The following is a 19,484-nucleotide window of genomic DNA, read 5'->3' on the forward strand; positions in this document are numbered from 1 at the left end:
CCACAGAATTGTAACATATCACTGAAAGCTCTTTTTAAATCAAATTAGACATTGCAGACCATTTAGGCCAATCGTCTCATTTTACAGTGAAAGAAAGGAAACTCGCTAAAGCTCAGAAGGTAATCTTAACTTAGATACCTAAAAACAACATAATATAAACTTTGGAACTAGATTCCAGTTCTCTGTTCTTCACCTGAAATGATTTTTCATATTTTCCATACTGGAGTAAATTAACGAATCATGAACTGAATTATATATATTAGCTGTATACTTCAGATATATTTTTAGCTAGAAATAATGATTTAAATCAAAAATTTTTAAATAGTTTTATTTAACTTAACAATAGTTACCCAAAAATAATGATTAAAGTTATTTACTGTAATAAAAAAGTATTATAATAATAAATATTTCCATATATTCTTCTGCTAATCATTGGCTGATTACATTCCTTCAGAGTATTAGAGAATTCTAATAGTATTAATTTATTTTTTTTCAGATACTTTACAATGCAAATAATTGAATTTCCATGAATAATAATATTTTAAATAGATGTAAAAGATGTAAGAATATTTTCCAAATGTCACTAATAAGATGTTTTTTGTATTATAGTGAGATATTTACCATCTATAAAATCGTTCTTTGCTAATGTCATAAGTTACTAAAATTTAATCCATAGAAGATAACATAGACCCATACATTTATTTAAATGGAATATGAGTGGAAAACAATGTCGAGAAATGCAGATAGTTGGTTTTTAGCAGGGTAATAAGATATTATTATATATAAAAGAAAAAGAATTTTAAGAAAAGAAATTGGTTCGATACCCATAAATTTATTCAAATAGAATATTTGAAGATCTATAAAGACAAAATAACTATCTAAAGAACATTATAAAATAGTTATAAAACTTGTGAAAGAGACCTGGATAAACTCACCCAGTTATTTCTGCTTTTTACCTCACCTTTGAGTTTCAATTCATCAATTTTAATAACTCAGCCAGGTTTTCAAAAACTTTCATTTTAGTATATGACTCTTCTGCTTAAAAACTTTTAATTCCCTATTTCCCACAGTGTAAATGCATATTCTGTATCCTAACACATAAAATCTCACATAATCTTAATCAACTCTACTCTAGCAGTTTTCAATGTTTAAGCAGTTGTAAACGCCACTTTATTTCTACTTCTCACCAAATCTACTCCACCATGTTGGTCTTATGGAATGCATCATAACAGATCTTGTGTCCATGACTTTCCACTGACCTTGCTGCTTACCTCATCAGGAGCATCCTCATCCTGTTTGACCATGAGCACACTGTATCTTTCTGTGAATGCTCTGCTTCCTGGAGTCTCCTCTGTAACATAATTACTGAATTACTTTAATAATGTTATCAATTTTATTTTAGCCATCATATATATCTATCATGGTGGATAGCTCACCTGTTTGGGGGAAGAACTATTTTTATTCTACTCAGTATCTCTAAAGGTGCATCATAGAGCACTGTGAATATACTAGCCATTCAATAAATAGATATAATAATAATAATAATAATAATAATATGTTTTAAAAAGGAGCATATCTTCAGGTAACCAGAAAAAAAAGTTATCTTTCCAGTTATGAATTCTACAATTAAAACTCAGAATTGCTATAATACCACATAAATTGAACCTAAATCTAAAACTAATACGTTGGGGAGAAAATCCTTTATGTCTTACATTCTATCAAAAAAAGATAGGTAATCTGCAAGACAATGGGGATTATTGGCACACACACACACAAAGTAAAAAAATACAAACATATGAACTATCTAAAGGTTTTTTAAGATCTACAAATTATTCTAAACAGAAGTAGCTAAACTGTCTTCTGCTCTATAGATATCAATTTTAAGAGTTTTGCGTATAAACTTGATTTCAGTTTTTTTGTTTGTTTGTTTGTTTGTTTAGGTGAGGCACCCTTGGTTGACCTCACGGATTGCAAGGACCTTGTCAGCTTACAATCCCTTATTTTTTTTTTTAACGCCTACAGCCCCTGGTCTTCCTAGGTGGTCTCCCACCCAAGTACTAACCAGGCCCGACCCTGCTTAGCTTCCGAGATTAGACAGGATCGGGCACGTTCAGGGTAGCATGCCCATAAATGAATCCAGTTTTTAAAATCATAACAATATGAGCAAGCATTTTAAAACACTAAATGATACAAAGGAAGAGTCATCATTCCCACATCTCTTCACTTCCATTCTTCACCCTGTGTGCAATCGCTTTTATTTATTTCTCTTTAATTTTTCTAGTGGTCATCTCCGGCATTCTGAGCTTCTCTATTTCTTAATTCATAAGCTTTCCACTTTCTATGTTAGCATCCGAACAAGAAAAATGAGGTTTTTTTTTTTTTTTTTTTTTTTTACTTATAACGATGCTGCCAACCCTCCTTCCCCTTCTCCTTCAAATTTGAGAATATTGCAATATTCAGTGCTTAACTGGTTACTACTGAAAAATTTAAAAATCTGTTCAATTTTATATTTCTTAGCCACAGACATGTTTGTCTTGATTCTCTAATTTATGAGAATTGGACATTAACTTCGATTTGTTTCTAAGTGTGCTTAAAATAAAAAATTCAAACTGACATATGGAAAGATGCCTTAAGATGAATTGAGAATAGAAAACTAAATCAAGGAAGTCTTAACATTTTTTCATAATAGTATACATTTTTTATTCTGATTTTGACAAAACGGGATTTTAAATTAATGCAATGAAGTAAATATAAATATGTCTTTTTTACTAGTATACTAATATCCAAGAAAAAAAGTATAATTTTATAGTGAGAGTATGAGACAAATATGGTAAAAACTCATTCCTCTCTAATTTTTATTAGTACTTTTAATGGGAAGAACTATTGCTTTGCTTTTCTCTTGAATAGCCCATCAACTACAGTGAATTCACATGTAACGCACACTAAATATTACACTTTTTATTATTCTTTTTTCAAACACAGCTACTCTGGAATTCAACTGAAGAAATAAATATAAAACAATCGAAAAACATATTTAAGTCAATGCAGTTTGTCAGAGATTTATTTTGTGGGGGAGAATATGATGCTGGATCAACAAAGAGGGGAATCACATGGTGAACATTATAAAAGAAAGTAGCGAGAAAATTATCTACGTTTTTATTTCATCAGTTACTAACAACTTGTGATAAAACTTAAATAAAAAGTGACTGACTAAGCAATTTCCAAGCTTCCAAAAGTGGAAGACCTATGGTTATGTAAGTCATCACCTGATTCCACAGTTAAATGCATAGAAGTGAATGTTCTCTTGCCAGCTTGTAGGGGACCGTGCTAAAGCTGTTTTTCGAGGAATGTAACATGGGAACAGTGTGAGTTTATCTGATATGTGGTCTACTTTAAAACCTGAATGGGGGTGGGACAAAGAAATAGAATGGATGCTGTAAAATGTTAGGCAAATTATACTAAAGGCAAACAGAGGAGTAGAGATAATACTTAATTGTCACAGGTGTTTCCAAGAAGCAAACTCTGAATCATAGAGTAAGTAGCATTAAAGAAATTATTACTAATTACCACATACTATCAGGATCAACTCTTAGGGTGGGAAGGGAAGAAAGCAATACAGTAGTCCACCCCTTATTTCTGTGGGATACATTCCAAGACCTCCGGTAGATGCCTGTAACCTAGGATATATATACACTACATCTTTTCCTATATGTACAAACTTATGATAAAGTTTAATTTATAAATTAGGTACAATAAGAGATTAACAATAATAACTAATAACAAAATAGAACAATTGTAACAATATACTGTAATAAAAGTTATATGAGGTGGTCTCTCTAGAAATATCTTATTGTACTATACTCACCCTTTCACTTAAAGATGCAGTTCACAGCTTCTCTTGGGCATATCCAAATTGCCAGCATCAGTACTTTTGCCCTTTGGGGTCATTGTTAAGTAAAATAAGGGTGATTTGAACACAAGCTCTTGTGATAAAATGATGACAATCGATCTGATAATCTAAAAGGCAACTAAACGACTAACGGGCAAGGAGCATCTCCAGCGTGGAGACGCAAAGGGCGTGGAGATGCAAATGGGCGTGGAGACGCTGGGTGGAGGGATGATTCACTGCCGGCTGGTTTACTTCACTGGCTGGATAGAGCAGGACTCGCGAGGTTTCATCATACTATTCAGAACAGTGGCAATTTAAAACCGGCAAATTGTATCTGGAATTTGTCATTTAATATTTCAGACCCTAGTTGACTGTGGGTAACTGAAACTATAGGAAGTGAAAAGGCAGATAAGGGGAACTACAACTGTATTTGCAGAGAGAGAAGTTTTGCCAAGATAAAGGCGTAAAAAGGGACGCTCTGAAGTTGGAAGCTGGAATATCCCTTCAGAGACTTCCCCAACTGAAACCAAGACACTGAGATCTTATAATGCACTCCCCTGCCCACTTCCACATCACCACAAGCTGCAGGTTGCACGAGAGATGGGGTGTTATTATGGCAAGTTGACAGGAAAGGGCAAAGAATGGAGGACATTAGCAGGCATCATACCTAGGAGCTGGGAGAATATGCTCTTCAGTTCTCAAATGAGAATTGGCCAAGAGACCACAACATCCAATACTGTCCAGGCTTTGGCCACATCAGGCACAGCAGCTAGAACTGGAGCTTCCTCTTGTTTGCCATAGTTCAGTGTCATCTTCCAGGATCTATCTGCTTTTTGTGGGGGGACTGGAAAGGGAATTAATTGAAGATATGATGGGGCTATCATCTCTGCATCAAATTTTGAGTCTTTAAGGCACTGATCCCTGCACTGTCATCTAAATATGTTGTTGTTCTTGATATACCAACTTGGCTTTATGTGTGGGAGAAAGGAGGAGTCGGTAACTTTAAAAACTTCAATGTAATATTTTAAAACAAAAGCTATTATACTATAATAAAGGACTAATGGTAGGGACATTAGGCCAACTTTGAAATGTGCCCATTCTAATACATTTTGAGATTGAGGAAATGACTACTGGATGGATCCGTGGACCCAGTGACAGTGGATGTACTGTGAACTGACCTCAAATGGCCCCACCGTAAGAAAGAGGTGAAAGAAAATGATGATTCAGGTCAGTGGCAATTCAGACCCTTCAAACAATAATACTAAAATTGTGACGGCATTTTCTTTTCTCCAGTATATGGTTTCAAGAGTAAATAGATATCACTTTTAGGAAGATGAGAGGAATCATTACTTTGTATATGTGCTGTAGTATTGTGGGTCCTGCTTACCAGGAATCTGGGAAGATGTTAATAAGTTTCAGGTATCAAATCTGACTCTGGTCCAAATATTAACTAATGAATCATGATTTTTTTTTTAATTGTGATGCTTACATTTAACCTCCTGATTATACATCATCGATCTTTTCTAGTTAAATAGATTGAGAAATAGTCTCGTTGGCTTACAATCTATCTGGTCCTCAGAGATATGCATACAATTAATTGCCTCCAGAGCTCTCCGTGTGTCAGGCCTCCCTGTTGACCACTGAGACTTCACCATACATTAGGAACATTGTACCTGCCTGGCTTCTACCTGCCTCTATTATTTCAGGATCTTATCATTGCTTCTGTTATCAGTTAACCTACTTCAGTAATAGCATCTCGTACCATCAGCCCTGACTTACAAATGATGGCTATAAATGAACTCAAGGATACTGATGCACCCTCATCATCCTATTCCTTTCACTGTGCCAAGCAGAATATCCTTCAGGTCTTACCCAAGGAAACCTAGAGGGCCTCCAGCTTCATATGACATGTCCATTTTTGCATGTGCACTTATCTAAGCTTTTTAATCTCTCCTTCTGTTGTCTTCCATGGTCATTCTCACAGTTTTACTTTATTTGGCATAGACTAACACTTTCTCCAAGCTTCCGAGATCTATTCTAGAAGCATGTTAGCACCATCACTTGCCCAGTTTGTTAAGTCCCATACCACAGAAAAATGTTCCTATATCGATAAACTTTTCCTTACACAATTTTATGTATCGCTTACCTTGATCCAAGACGCCAGAGTGCAGTCCCAAATGTCCTCTCCACCTCCTGCCAATACATGATGACTAAGTCGTGCTCCTCTGGAATAGTCCCTTCTCCCTTTCAGCAAACACAACACCTTGCCAATCAATTGACATCATGACTCAAAGTATTGGCCTGGTGGCTGAGAGGACGATAGGAGAGAGCCAGGAAATGGCAGAAAATAACTGTAGTGTAAGCCTGAAGTTTGCCTTTTCTTTTTGAAATGCAAGTGCCTGACTTGAGCTTTGATTGTGAAAGCTCCACTTCAAAGAGGCACCACTCCAAAGAGGCATTCCCTTCACTTAAGCAATAAACACACTGCCAGCCACAACTAGATTAAGGCTCCTTTCCTCTACTGAGGCTCCTTTGTTTCAGATCTTGATTAATTTCAATAACTTACCATTTGGGCTTCTTGTTTTTTTTTTCTCTTTTGTGCTTTAAATCCCTACTCTTATGTTTTAAATTCACCAATAAAAGAGTAAGCCTATGAAGGCCAAAGCCCCGACTCTTGACCTCAATAAAAACCCCAGGCCTGAACTCTGCCCTCTCCCCGGAGCCACTGTGCGCCTCCCACCCCATGTTTCTTGTATGTTTCTTATATGTTACTTGTAAGTAAAAAACTGTTTTTAAAACTGTCTTTTTTCCTTCATTGTTTCCTAATGGTTATTGCTGAAGGGCATCTTGCAAATGCAGTAGGAACCACAAGGGTTGGCCCAGGCTTATCTTTGGTATGGAAAACTGAGGTGTCTAGAGAAGCTTCCTGGGGCCCCGCGAAGCCCCCAGGCATTTCTAGCTGATAAAACAATAACTTTGGATATTGCCTTCTGCCTCATCTACAAGGAAGGTGGAGGAAGCAATGGCCTTTAACAAAGAGGGTGGGCTGCAGGGGATTCAAGATTTTTATATTCATCATTCAGCCTCATCCCAAATCTCAGGATCCTATTTTTTCCCAGCTGAGACTGCCTAGTTTGAGAATGTAACCTCATATATAGCTCTGATATATATACTTTTATTAAGTCCTGTGCCTAGTCTTCAGCTTTCTCTATCCTCTGCCTGCTCAACCTATGCTGCCATGGAGGCCTCTGACTTCCATAGTCAACTTTTAATTGACAGTTAGAAGTACTAAGCTTTTCATTGACTCTCTAGAGAGTCAATTGCCTCTAGTGAATATTCTCCAATTTCATTGTCCTTATATTTGGTCATCCTTCCATATTTCCATTGTGTCTCGTACATTGCTCCCACAAACCGCTGTCCACTGATACATCATCCCAACTTACTGATGCAGGACAGGGCAAATGTCCCTGAGTGGGGGTGGGGGGGAGACCAAGCCCTGCCCGGAAAGAAGAGGGTCCTCTGGTGGAGAGTATCGAAAGAGTTCAACGCACATGCCAAAGTGAGAGTCAAAAGGAAAGATTATTAGAAAAGGGGTAACACTCCTCAGTGTGGTCTCCTCTCAGAGACAGAGTGAGAGGGACCAAGAGAGTCTTGGAAAGATAGTGAGGGGGTGCGGGGGGGTGAATGTTCAGGGAATTCAGTTTATATATCATTTTTTAGAACATATGAGTTATAGTTTAAAAGACTTTGTTAACCCATTTCCTTTGATATGGACATACAGTGAGAAAGGGGGAGGGAATAGGTAGCCTGAAAAGGTAAGAATATGTAGAGCGAAAAGCCTGCTGGCAGTTCCCAGCCTTTAATCTATAGGTTCCCCATGGTTTTAGCCATAGGGAATGACTCTTGGTTCCTGTTTCCCCTTCACAGGTCAGGGGAATGGGTTGTTAGCAATCCCAGCAGAAATCTTCCTTTGTTCTGAAGGTGTCCTCCTGGCCTGGCTGCAGGGCTGATCAGCACCTTGCAGTCTCTGAATGTGGCTTGATTAATATTTTAGTTCTCTTGCCTCCTCCTTACATTATTACCACCCGTGAAAGTTTCAACAATTCCACTGCACCTTATGCCAAGGGCTAGGTATGGTCCACAAATACCAACACCTACTAATTTGAGGGAGCACTGGAGCTGAGATGACCCTTCAGAAAAGTTCCAATTGTGGTGAGCAGGCAGGTTACTGATACTCCATACCAAATTCCCTCTGCAAGTTTTTGGGACCTTAGTCAAAGTAGTTTTCTTCAGCAAAGAACAATTCCCAGAGAAAATCGGCCTCTGAAGGTGGCTGGAATTTGGCAGTGTGCCCTGCGGTTGGGGAAAATGTCTGTCCTTGAAAGGGCATCTGCACAATCCATCACAGCACCTACTTCAGCCAACACCAAAATATAGACTGCAGGAAAAGCAATTATAGGATCAAGATCTGCTGTTTCTACTTGTCACTTAAGATGAGTTGGAGAAACATTAAATAATTAAATTTAATATTTGCATATTTCTCTTATATTTTCCATCGCTTTTCTCTTCTGCCATCTCTGCCATGGCTTCATCATCTCACTGTCCTCAGTGTGCACTGTACTAGATTCATGTTACTAAAACACCGTGAGTTTAAGTTATCCTCATCCACCACGAATGTCTCCCTTACATCTAAAGAATAAACAAAACCCAATCTTTAAAACCTTCTCCAACCTAATTACAACTAACCTCTCTACTCCATACACAAAACATCCACTTAAACAGAATAGTCTATAAATTGTTACCCATCACAGCCCTAAGCACCGAGTTTGAGTTGCCTCTTTCATATTTTGCCCATACATTCTACTCTTTTGAAAAGCACTTCCTTCCCCTATTCCCCCTTCAAGATGACCTAGATCAAAATTCACATGGCAAATTAAGGGCATGCAGTGACCTCTCTCACTTGCTGCATAGAGTGCCCTGATAGAAATCATTTACATGCAACTTCTCATCTGTTCTCATATCATTGTTCTGCTCTGCAATTTATCGTTTTACAAAATTAAGTCTTCTCTCTCTGTCTTGAGTGTAAATAACTTTAGGGCAAGCAGTACTTTGATGTTGAATGCCTAATATCAACTTTAAATGAATGAATGTGGAAAAGCACCTGCCTCACCTGGTCATTTTCTCATTGAGAAAGAAGCCCTCCCAATCTTAGTGTCTCCTAAATTTAGGATTTATCCTGTCCTAGAAATTGTTGTATTTAACATGATGCCAAATTATATTGCATCCCCACTAGGCCTATCTGTACCAACAGGTGTTGGTGTTCTCACCATGCGAAAAAGGAAAATCATTCTTACATCTTAGAATCCATGCCCATCCTTCTTTATATGAAAAAGAAAGTAAAAACTAACACGGTACACAGATAATAGCTAGAAAAGCCATTTATAGCACATTAAATGTCAGAAGCATCAGGTAAAACATGCAGGTGGTAAGAAATTATCCAGTGACTAAAAGGAGATGACTGAGCACTTACGGCAGCACGCTACTGGAGTTTATGATTATAGCCATTACTCATGGTGAGCAGCAAAGTCCTTCAAGATTAAGTAATTCATATGAAGTAACTTTTCCCATCCTTTATTATCAATAAAGTTCTGAGTTTTAATATATCTTTAAGCTATTTTTCCTACATTTTTCAATAATTGGAGCAATTGATTTGATTGCAATCCATCGTTTCACCATTCAATAGCATCCTTTGAGTGCTGTTAGGGTTTCAGTTCACATCATCCTAGAGAAGAATACCGGAGGACCAGAATCCAGAGGAGTGGTTCTCATCTGGGGGCAATTTTGCCCCCGAAGACATTTTAGTTGTCACAACCCGGAGGAAGGGTGTGTGGCAGAGATGCTACTAACAGCTAGCGAAGCTGCTAAATATCCTACACCGGACAGCCCCCACGGCGAAGAACTATCCTGACTCAACACTGTAGTTGTGAGGTTGGAGAAGTCCTGATCTAGACCAAGGTGTTTTTTTCAGGTTATTTTAGTCATATACCAAACAAAAAGAAGAGACTTCTTCCCCTGAGAGTAAGAGATTGCACTGTCACTTCGGTTTAAAATTAGTTTATTATATATACATGAAGGTAAAATAGATTTATGAGGTAACGATAACAAAATTTCTCCTAAAATTTTGTCTAGAAATATTTTATTGTGGGCAAGGCAAATCACAGCATAAAGCAATGTGGAATTAAAACCACAGTGAATTTTGCTTTAGTTTCTTTTACACTGCGGACTGTAATGGTTCTATAAAGACTTTTTGTTATCATAGTTGAAACTACATAGCACATTTTGAAATATTTTATTTTCCCAGGGCTGGATATTGTGCAAGATATATTACTGTTATCATTTGGATCCTTTAAATGTATTCTAACCAAATGGTTTCCAGAACCTGCTGCACTGTCATTCGTCCTGTAGTTACAGCCTTTTCATCTTTCCCTGCATCTTCCATTTATAAACAAGTGCTCTTAGCCTGACTTTATGCTTTCAGTGTGTTTCAAATGTAGACTGAACATCTGCTCCATTCTGTAAAGTATTCTCTGATGAAGTGACAGCTCAGAGAGTGACTAGCGTTACTTAGCTTCCTAACAGCCATTCACTAGGGCCCTTTCAATAAACAGAATTATATATTGTTCTCATAATAAGAAGTGATATTTCTCCTGAGAGCTGAACGAAAAAGATAAGTGAAGTCGTCTGTTTCCATTGTATGTTTCATTAGTAGCAAATTCTCTTAATGTTTATATCAATAAGATTTTGAAAAGGAGAAACACATGAAAAAATTTGTATAATATGACTTTCCATACATAGAATATCAGTATTATTAATAACCAATTAATTAATTAATGACTAGGTAATAAAACATTTCATGTTGTAGGGAATTAATTTAACTTTATGTGTATATAAAAAAGTTTTACAGAATAGAAAGCTAAATGAGTTTGTACATTTCTTCTCTAGTAAAAACAATAATAAAACCATAGTTAAACTAATAACATGTTAATTTGTACATAGGTAGGTCATGCGCTCTTATTTCGTGCTGAATTTATTCGTGAACAATCCGTGCCTGGTATGTATATTGTATAAAGATGATAAGAAAAATGTGACCATGAAGGAGCTACAAAGCAATTTTATTTCAACATACCAAATGACAAAATAACCAAATAAAGAAAGGAGAAGACCTAATTTTCCACCAAATCAAGATAATATCAGCTCTGGTTACACAGTTTGATGAATCCCTTGATGTAGATAACAGCTAAAATGGAAAATGAGTTATCTTAGTAGACCAGCACCTGAACTTGGTGAAGATGTACCTATGAATATTATTAAGATTTTTTTTTTTAGTGGTGTTTTCTTCTGTTATAATGGTTCAAATTGATTTAAAAAAAAAAAAAAAAAAAAAAACTTCAGCAAAATCAGAGACCTTGAAATTCCCAAAGGAAAGGCTTCCTCGGATCCTAATTATACTGTAGGTTTCAGGTGGTCGTGCAAAATACCTTAGAATGTCACCTCTAATGGAAAAGGATTATTTTTAAGTCAATAGACAAATTTATAATCCTTACTCCATTAGAACTAGATAAATTACCTTAAGGAACTCACATAATCTCTCTGATTCCCAGTTGCTTCATATGTTAAATTCCACACTATTTATCAAATATTTATTGAGTTCCTCCTAAGTAGTGTACATTAGCAACACAAGAAGAAAGAGGATATAGTGTCTTTCCGGAGCTCAAAATATGAGAAATATCTATTTGTCTTTCAAATGTTGCAAGGTGAGATTGGTTAGAAAATCATCTTAAAAGTATCAAAAAGAAAAGACAAGAGTTGAAACGAAACAAAGAGAGGAATGCCCTGATACCAGAGCAGGGGCGGGGCCAGGCGAGCGCAAGGCAGGGGGGGGGGGCACTTATGTAATTGATTATTGAATTAAACATAGACATTATTATTGGCCAGGTTCTAAGCATCCACCATAAATTCTCTAAAATACCACCCTTTGTGAAAGCCTAATTCAGGTATATGATATAACAATAAGGAAATGAAAGTAGAATGTACATTTACCCTCTCTGCCTGTAATATGAACTACTCTTCATGGTTAAAAGCGACCAAGGACAAAAGGGGAAAAGGAGAGAGAAGAACAAGCAATCGCTGCCTTCTCTCCCCCGGATCGGTCCATTGTTCTTTTATGTAAAGTTTATAAATAACTCATTGGTCATTACCTGGATATGAATTAATTGTCATCTAATGCTTGCCAAATGACTTGAGACATTTGATAACTGAGAAAACCTAAGCACCCTCTTAATTACACATTCTTCCAGATTCTATATGTTTATCTAGACAGATCATGAGAAAGTAAACATTAAATCACATCCTCTTCACTCTCTACAAGAGTTCCATCTATCAGTTAAAATACAATATATGCTCAACACCCATACATAATATATATTGATGTAAAGAAGGTCATTTATAAGTTTTTTCTCTATAATAGTCTTGCAGTCATTCATGAACTAATCTCTTTCCAATCCCTAAACCTTAGATTTTTTTTAACCTGGGGTATTTAACTGTATTTCAGCAAATCCATGAATTTCCCAAATTTTAATGCAAAAACAAAAAACAAACAACAACAAAAAAAACCTCTCTTTTTCTGGGCTGAATTGGAAACAGATCTAGTGCTTTTATCATCTTCCTAACGGAGTCCGCAAACTTTTAAAAGCACCGTGAATCATTCACTCACTGCTTTACTTGGAAGTCCTAGATTTAGAAGAGAGAGATAATATTCTAAGCACGATTTGTCCCTACACTCTCTTTTTCATAATTCAGTCATAAATATCACCTTACATTTCTTTCCACAGTGAGAGTAATAGTGGTTTCAGACTATATTCAGGCAAGTTGTCATTATTATATTTGCATGCTCTTTCAGTTTCAGAAAGATAAGTCAAGGCAACAGCAATTCTTTAGATCCACATGACATTGCACCTGCCTTAATATTCCAACTTACTCTCAGGATCTTTAACTAGGAAGCTCTTTTTTTAACTTCATGGAATGTCCTTCACCATTAACAGGCTAATGAGCCAGTAGACTCTCCAGAGAAATTTGGAATTTACTACGGTCAGTAGTAGCTTCCAGAGGAATAATATAGGGCTAGATTTTTTCTTTATTCTTTTTTAACTTTATATTTTGATATCGCGCTGGTTAAGAGTTGGATTAATGTCTTATTTCCATTTTCTGTAGTAAATAGAAAGCTAAACATGATTTTATTGTCATAAAATAAGATTGTCATTTGCCTAGCACTGCTATATAATTAATTACCATCACAAGAAATGACTCGAGATAAACTAGTCCAAATCCCAAATCATTATTTTCAGTAGCAAACTTCCAACATTTTATTAGCTTATAGCTCACAGATATTCTAAACATTCTTGGTGTATGTCATAGCTCAAATGAAACGTGCCTGAAAAAAAATGTTGGCCTTCATAGAAAACATCACTAATAGATCATGCCACTAGCTTACATCTACAGGTTAAATCCCATTTATATTTATATCCAGGTTACAATAGCTTTGAAACTTCTCAAATTATTGGCATAATTTCTAATTTTCCAGGCTTCCTTCCAAATACTAGGATTTCTCAGAGGGCTTACACATGTTCATGAATCATTTGATAACACTTAACCAAGATAACTGAGGAACAAAGACTCTCACATCTAAGCCCGACCCCATATCCAAAGGCCCTCTGCTGGACTTCATCGATTTTACCACCATCACCCTGTGCTTGGTAGTGAGGCACCACTGTCACTACTGCTGGTGCTGTCGGTCCACCAGAGAAGACGGGGAGGCAATTTCTTGCAATACTCAATCAGGAGATCTTGTAGAAAAATTCTCTAGTCTAAAATGTCATAGCTCTTTGAATTGAAGCACGTACTGCCATAATCATGTATCTTAGATTCACATATTTTTGTCTTAAGGCTGTGCTGCATTCGGTAAACTCAAATGAACACTGCAATGTGGTTTAAAACAAAGGATATTAAATATGTCCAAATAAAGGGTCCACATTGTCATTTATAAAAATACCCTTTCTACTTCTACATATTTCCCTTACTCTCTACAGCTAGTCCAATATATCCTTCCTCAGACTCTTATTAAAAATTTTTATCCGACCATGAAATTATACTGTTGGTTCTTTCTGTTCCCCAGACTTTGTCTCTCTGTACTTTCTTAAGTGGATTAACTCAGCAAGAAGGACTCATTTCTTTATTAGAGGAAGAAAAGGAGGTGACTACCAATAAGCCATTTTCAGATTTCCTTTGGTAGCTGCAGAAGAAGGAAAACTTAATTTTTGTACCTTAACCACAGGCATTTTCCTCAGTGTGAACTTCTGCATGATGAGTGCTATGAGAGTATGAAGCAACTTCAGAGTGAGTTCACACGAGCCATATATGTCCCGCCAATAACACTTGCCTTTGTGGTAAGTACAAGTTAGATGTCTAGATTCAAGCCTCAAATTCAATAAACTCACTTTTAAAAGCATAAATTGTCCTTTCCTACAGCATACCATTGATGGGCACTATCTCACTTTAAAAAAATATGTTGTGAAGTCTATTAATTTTATGGTAGAGGGTAATTCAGGGTCCAAACCCCTTTTTTTGCTTATGTAAAATTGTATATTCAGTAATACATGTGGGAGGGAGACAAAATATTTCTCTCCGGCACAACAAAGATTGAAAAGAAAATGGATATATTGATTAAAGGATGAAAATGCTAACCATCCACAATTCTATCGACAAGTACTTGCCCAGACAAAGTATCTGGATATATCTAGAAAAGATAAGAAAATAAAATGTACCATCACAGAAATGAAGTTCATAAAATTTAATTCAAGAAAACTTTCTTGAAATAAAAAAGTGCACTTGAAATTAACAGATTATTAAAAATTATAAATTAAACAAGTAAGCCATGAGTCAGAAAATAGTGATACAGCATCTTCAGCTCCAATACACATACTAGAAAAGCCATTGGCTTTCCACGAAAAAAAAGAACTCTTTAAAATCCAGAAAAAAAAAAAGACACTGCTTTTCTTCCAAAATTGAGAGTGGCTTCTCCTTTGTCACAGTAGCATTCATTTCCAGGAAAGAGCAGAACAATGCACATGACAACTTCTCAAGAAAAATGATTACACAAGGAAAATTTTCCTGGCCAAGTGGACTTATAAGATTAAAGACCACAGAAAAACATTTTTAATATATAGAACTCAGGAAACGTAATCCACATGATCTCTTTTTGAAAAATGTACTAGAGGGAGAACTTAAAACGAAAGAGAATTAAGTGGAAAGACTATGGTAAAAACTACTAACACAGAAAATTGAATTCATTTAAATATAGGACATAGGCTAAAACTACCAGAAGAGTTATGCTTACAGAGGAGAATTTTAATGTTATAAACTGTGGCACAGTAGAAGTAGTAATGTAACTAAGAAAAGTTGGGATGGCAAAGTACAGAGAACATATGAAGAAGGATAAGTATGCTGTTAATTTCATCTTTTTATAATTTGAGATGAAAAGATGTAGTTTAAAGCTGATAAATCAAGTAATAGAGATAAACTCAAAGGTATAAAGATTAAATACAAAAAGATAATATTAATAATATAAAATCAGGTAAAACATAAACAAAAATCAGATAGTAGAGGGAACAGAGGGATGAGGATGTCAAATTATGCTAATTTTATCATCCTTCATAATAATCAACAAGCCATTACTGATGAAATAAGAACTAAAATTACTATATAAAGTAATAGTAATCAAGGTAACTATTTGAGGAACTAATACCAGACTGCAAAACTTATAGGGTATCAGAAAAATAAACACATGAAGCTAAATAAAGAAAATAAGTTTATGCTTATTCCTATCTAGGGAGACTAATTTTGGAATGATAAACGAGAAACCAATAACAAGATCAGAAGAATGAAAAACAGGAATTGTTGACAAGATTACATTTGGCCAATAAAAATAATTTAATAAAAAGTATGCCAAATATAAAAAACAAAGTAATAAACCATTTTTAATGACAAAATATAAAGGATTGAACAAAATTATGAAGGGTTAAAGTTTGTAGTGGCTTTGTACAGTGCCTTTTAGCTAGGTGGAACTAGATAGCCTTCCCTGTATAGTTCTAGGCAAAGATTGGCCACAAGAACAGTTTGCATGAAATTGGTAAGGCAGAAGTGAAGCAGCTGCCGTTATACTCTGGATCTTGGCGTAGGGTTCCAGCACTATGCTGTTACTGGATGTGATGTCACCGCTTGTCTGGCTTGTTTTGATGACAAGAGGCTGCTGCTCACATGTTTTCACTGCTCTTCTGGCTTGTTCTGATGGCATGGCTTCTACAGAGCCTGTAGCTCTCCAACTTCTCCAAGTCCTGAGCCAGGCACGTGTGCAGCTTTAGTGCAAAACCTGCCAGCTCCTCTGCAGTTCCTTCTGCATAGAATAGGGGATTTGTTGTAGGCATGAGACTTTATGTAATTGTGAGATCTAACAAAGAACTCTATGGAAGGTCTCTGAGTCTGTCACAGGAACTAAAGTTACTATAAATCAGCGAGGCCAGGATCAGGAAGAAAACTGGGATGCAAGGAGCGAGAGAGCAAGGACACACTGGAATTCATGAAGACGAGCTGGAGACTATGTCTGCCTCTCACCACCTCCAACCTCAGAGTCATGGCAAAAGGATATTTCAAGCATCCTTTAAGCATGTCCATTTGTCTTTGATGGCGTCCACAAATTATAAGGCAGAAAACCAGTCTGATATTCTGAATTTTAAGAAGCAGGTATGTTATAAAAAGGTTCAGAACAAGTCTCTCCAGAATGTGTCATTTTTGCCATGCAAATTATTTTGAACTGAAGACAATTAAGGCCCAAAAGACTCAGGGAGAGCTTTTTACCTCCCCCTTAACTGCCTAAAAGAATTTAGGTAGAAGATCTGCTCCAGGAAGAAAACTATCATCAGAGATAACTACAAAGACTACGGGTTAGGTGTGGTGGCCAGGAGCTCAGCAGGGCCTTTTGTTCAAATCCCTGTGTCCCAGTTGTCTCTCCACTGCCTGGCAAACATTTCCTTACCAACCATTTGCCTTGTGAATTGTCTTCCTTTCCTTGGAGCTCCACACTTCTACCCCCACTTCTGACTTTGCTCAGGAAGGTACATAAGTATCAATTGCCTGTCTGTCTTTGAACCTCTTATGTATTATACCACAAAATTAGATTTGTTACTTTCCTGTTATTCTGTCTCATACCAATTTAATTAATAGTCAAAAGAAACTACAAGGGTAGAGAAAGAATTTTTTTTTTCATCTGCTACAATTACAAAAAGAAAGAATTTTGCCCAGTCCTCGTCAGTGCTAAACTCTCAGGTAGTTTTGAGTACATAATAAGACTTAATAGTACTTGTTAAATAAATAACCAAATGACTAGATGTCTAAGTGTACTCTTAAAACTTGGAAGATAAGACTCCATTCATTCTCATTTGGATATATTTTCCTGATCTCTAACAAAATTGAGACTCTTCTCCCTCTTATTTTTCTCCATATTATAATGCCATATTACATTTGAAAAGCACATATTCTGTCCTTTCTATTTGAAGCAGAGCTAAAGTTAGAAATCAACCTAGAATGACAGACCATGGCTATCATCTTTAAAATAAAATTTAAAGCACTTTTTTGAGACAGTTAATTTACTTGGCACTAGTTTCTGCCACAAGTCTCCTATCCTTCCTTCTTTCATCATAATAGAACTAGAAATGCAGTGAAGAAGATGGAAAAATATATTCTTCCATGGTTTTAAAAAACATTTACTGTATTTCTATTGTGAGTCAAATACTTCATGAAAGACAACAAAGTGAATAAAACAAGGTTTAAGAACTATGAAAAGATATAGGGCCACAGAATAATAATGAATAATAATGAGAGGGATGCAAGAAATGTACAGAGCTACAAAGTTCAGAAGTAGGAGAGGTCAAAGCCGGCAGGGGGAAAAGGCTTTCCTGAGGAGGTGGCCCCTTACCTGAGTCTTGAAGGATAAGTCAGGAATCACTGGGTTTGGAATCAAAGAAGCTTTCTACACAAGAGTAATGAAAACAGCGCTAGTGGGACTTGGCCAGAATAAGAGACAAGGGAGATATTTAAGTGTAGGAATCAGGTCTAGGGCACCGGTCGACAAACTGCTATAGGACAAATCCAGCCCTCTAATCACACTGTTTGTTCCTCTGATAACCAACCCTGGGGGGTTGAAGACCAACTATATATTTATTATTATAAATTATATTATCATACGCTCAAGCTGCTTGCAGGATTTTTCAGTCTTCCTCTCCTTCTCATCTATTTTTCCCTCACAGATGCCCCCCCAGCCATTCCACTCACCCCTTTCCAGCTAGTCACCATGTCCTTCAAAGTTCACTTAGGTGACAAGGCTTCTGCTTACATAGAAGACACGCCTACATAAAATGCATGTGATTAACCGTTAGTACAGTTCTTTTCCCTTAGGAAAGGGAATCATGTCAGTGTTCTTTTTATCTTTTTCTTTCTTTCTTTCTTTTTTTTTTCCAGCAGAATAAAAAAAGCTTTATTAGAAGAGAAAGTTCACTTTCTGGACGTGGAAGTGGGCCTGAGCAAGAGAAGCGAGGCTCAAAATGCCGTGTCGGTATTTTCTTAAAGCCTCTCGGGGTAATCCTAACCGGCAGCCAAGGTTGAGAAAAGTTGTCTTAAAGGAATGATATGTTTAAAAGGGAAGGACATTCTGAAAGAAATCGACAAAGTCAGCGAGGAAGATGCAAAACGGAGGCACCGAGACCGGCTAGAACTGTCAGAGCGGAGAAAGTGAGAGAGGACTGGGGTGTGGTGCGAGATGTTGATGGGTTTCCGAGTCACGTAGGATAATCAAGAGCGCTTGCTCCTTCGCTGAATATGTTGCATAAATATAAAGTATTAAGGACAACGAGATCTATGGTTGTGAGGGGGGAAAAAATAGCAACCCTGTTACTGTTGCCATGGGGTTCATAAACAATTTTACAACATAAGACAAATCAATTCTGCGATCATAACGGACGATAACAAAAACAAGCCCCTCTGAGATCATGACTGAGCACAAATAAAAGAAAAACACCATGCTGAAAAGTTAATTCATATCTCAGGACCCGGGAAACAGAGGCCGCCCCAGGGGCCCCGCCCACATCACTGATCTAAACTTGTCACCCTGAGCTATTAAGAAACACCTGTGAAGGAAACCCAAAATACCTCCGCTCACGATCTTCCAGCTCAGCTTTAGCTCGCTTACTTTCCCTTAGAAGATAGGACGTGCTAGTCTTGGAAAGAAATCCCTAACCTCGAGCCAATTAAAACATTTCCACATTGCCTCCTCTAATGCTCTACAAAACACGCTCTTGCCCAAAATCCCTCAGAAAGAGTGATCGCCTGCTGTGAGGCACTGTATGCTCCTAATCCATGGATTGTTTACCCTTGAATAAAGGACATCGAACTGGTTAAATGATTTGGTCATTTGACAATGCAAACCACA

The 19,484-nt window shown here is 36.7% G+C and overlaps 1 pseudogene; it reads right to left on the bottom strand.

Annotated features, from left to right (window-relative positions):
- Positions 1–2,013: 2,013 nt before the first annotated feature.
- On the bottom strand, positions 2,014–2,132 carry LOC120613579 (uncharacterized; annotated as a pseudogene).
- Between the last annotated feature and the right edge of the window lie 17,352 nt (positions 2,133–19,484).

This window comes from Pteropus medius, unplaced genomic scaffold (genome assembly GCF_902729225.1).
Source record: "Pteropus medius unplaced genomic scaffold, Ma_sr-lr_union100, whole genome shotgun sequence".
Classification (NCBI taxonomy): domain Eukaryota; kingdom Metazoa; phylum Chordata; class Mammalia; order Chiroptera; family Pteropodidae; genus Pteropus; species Pteropus medius.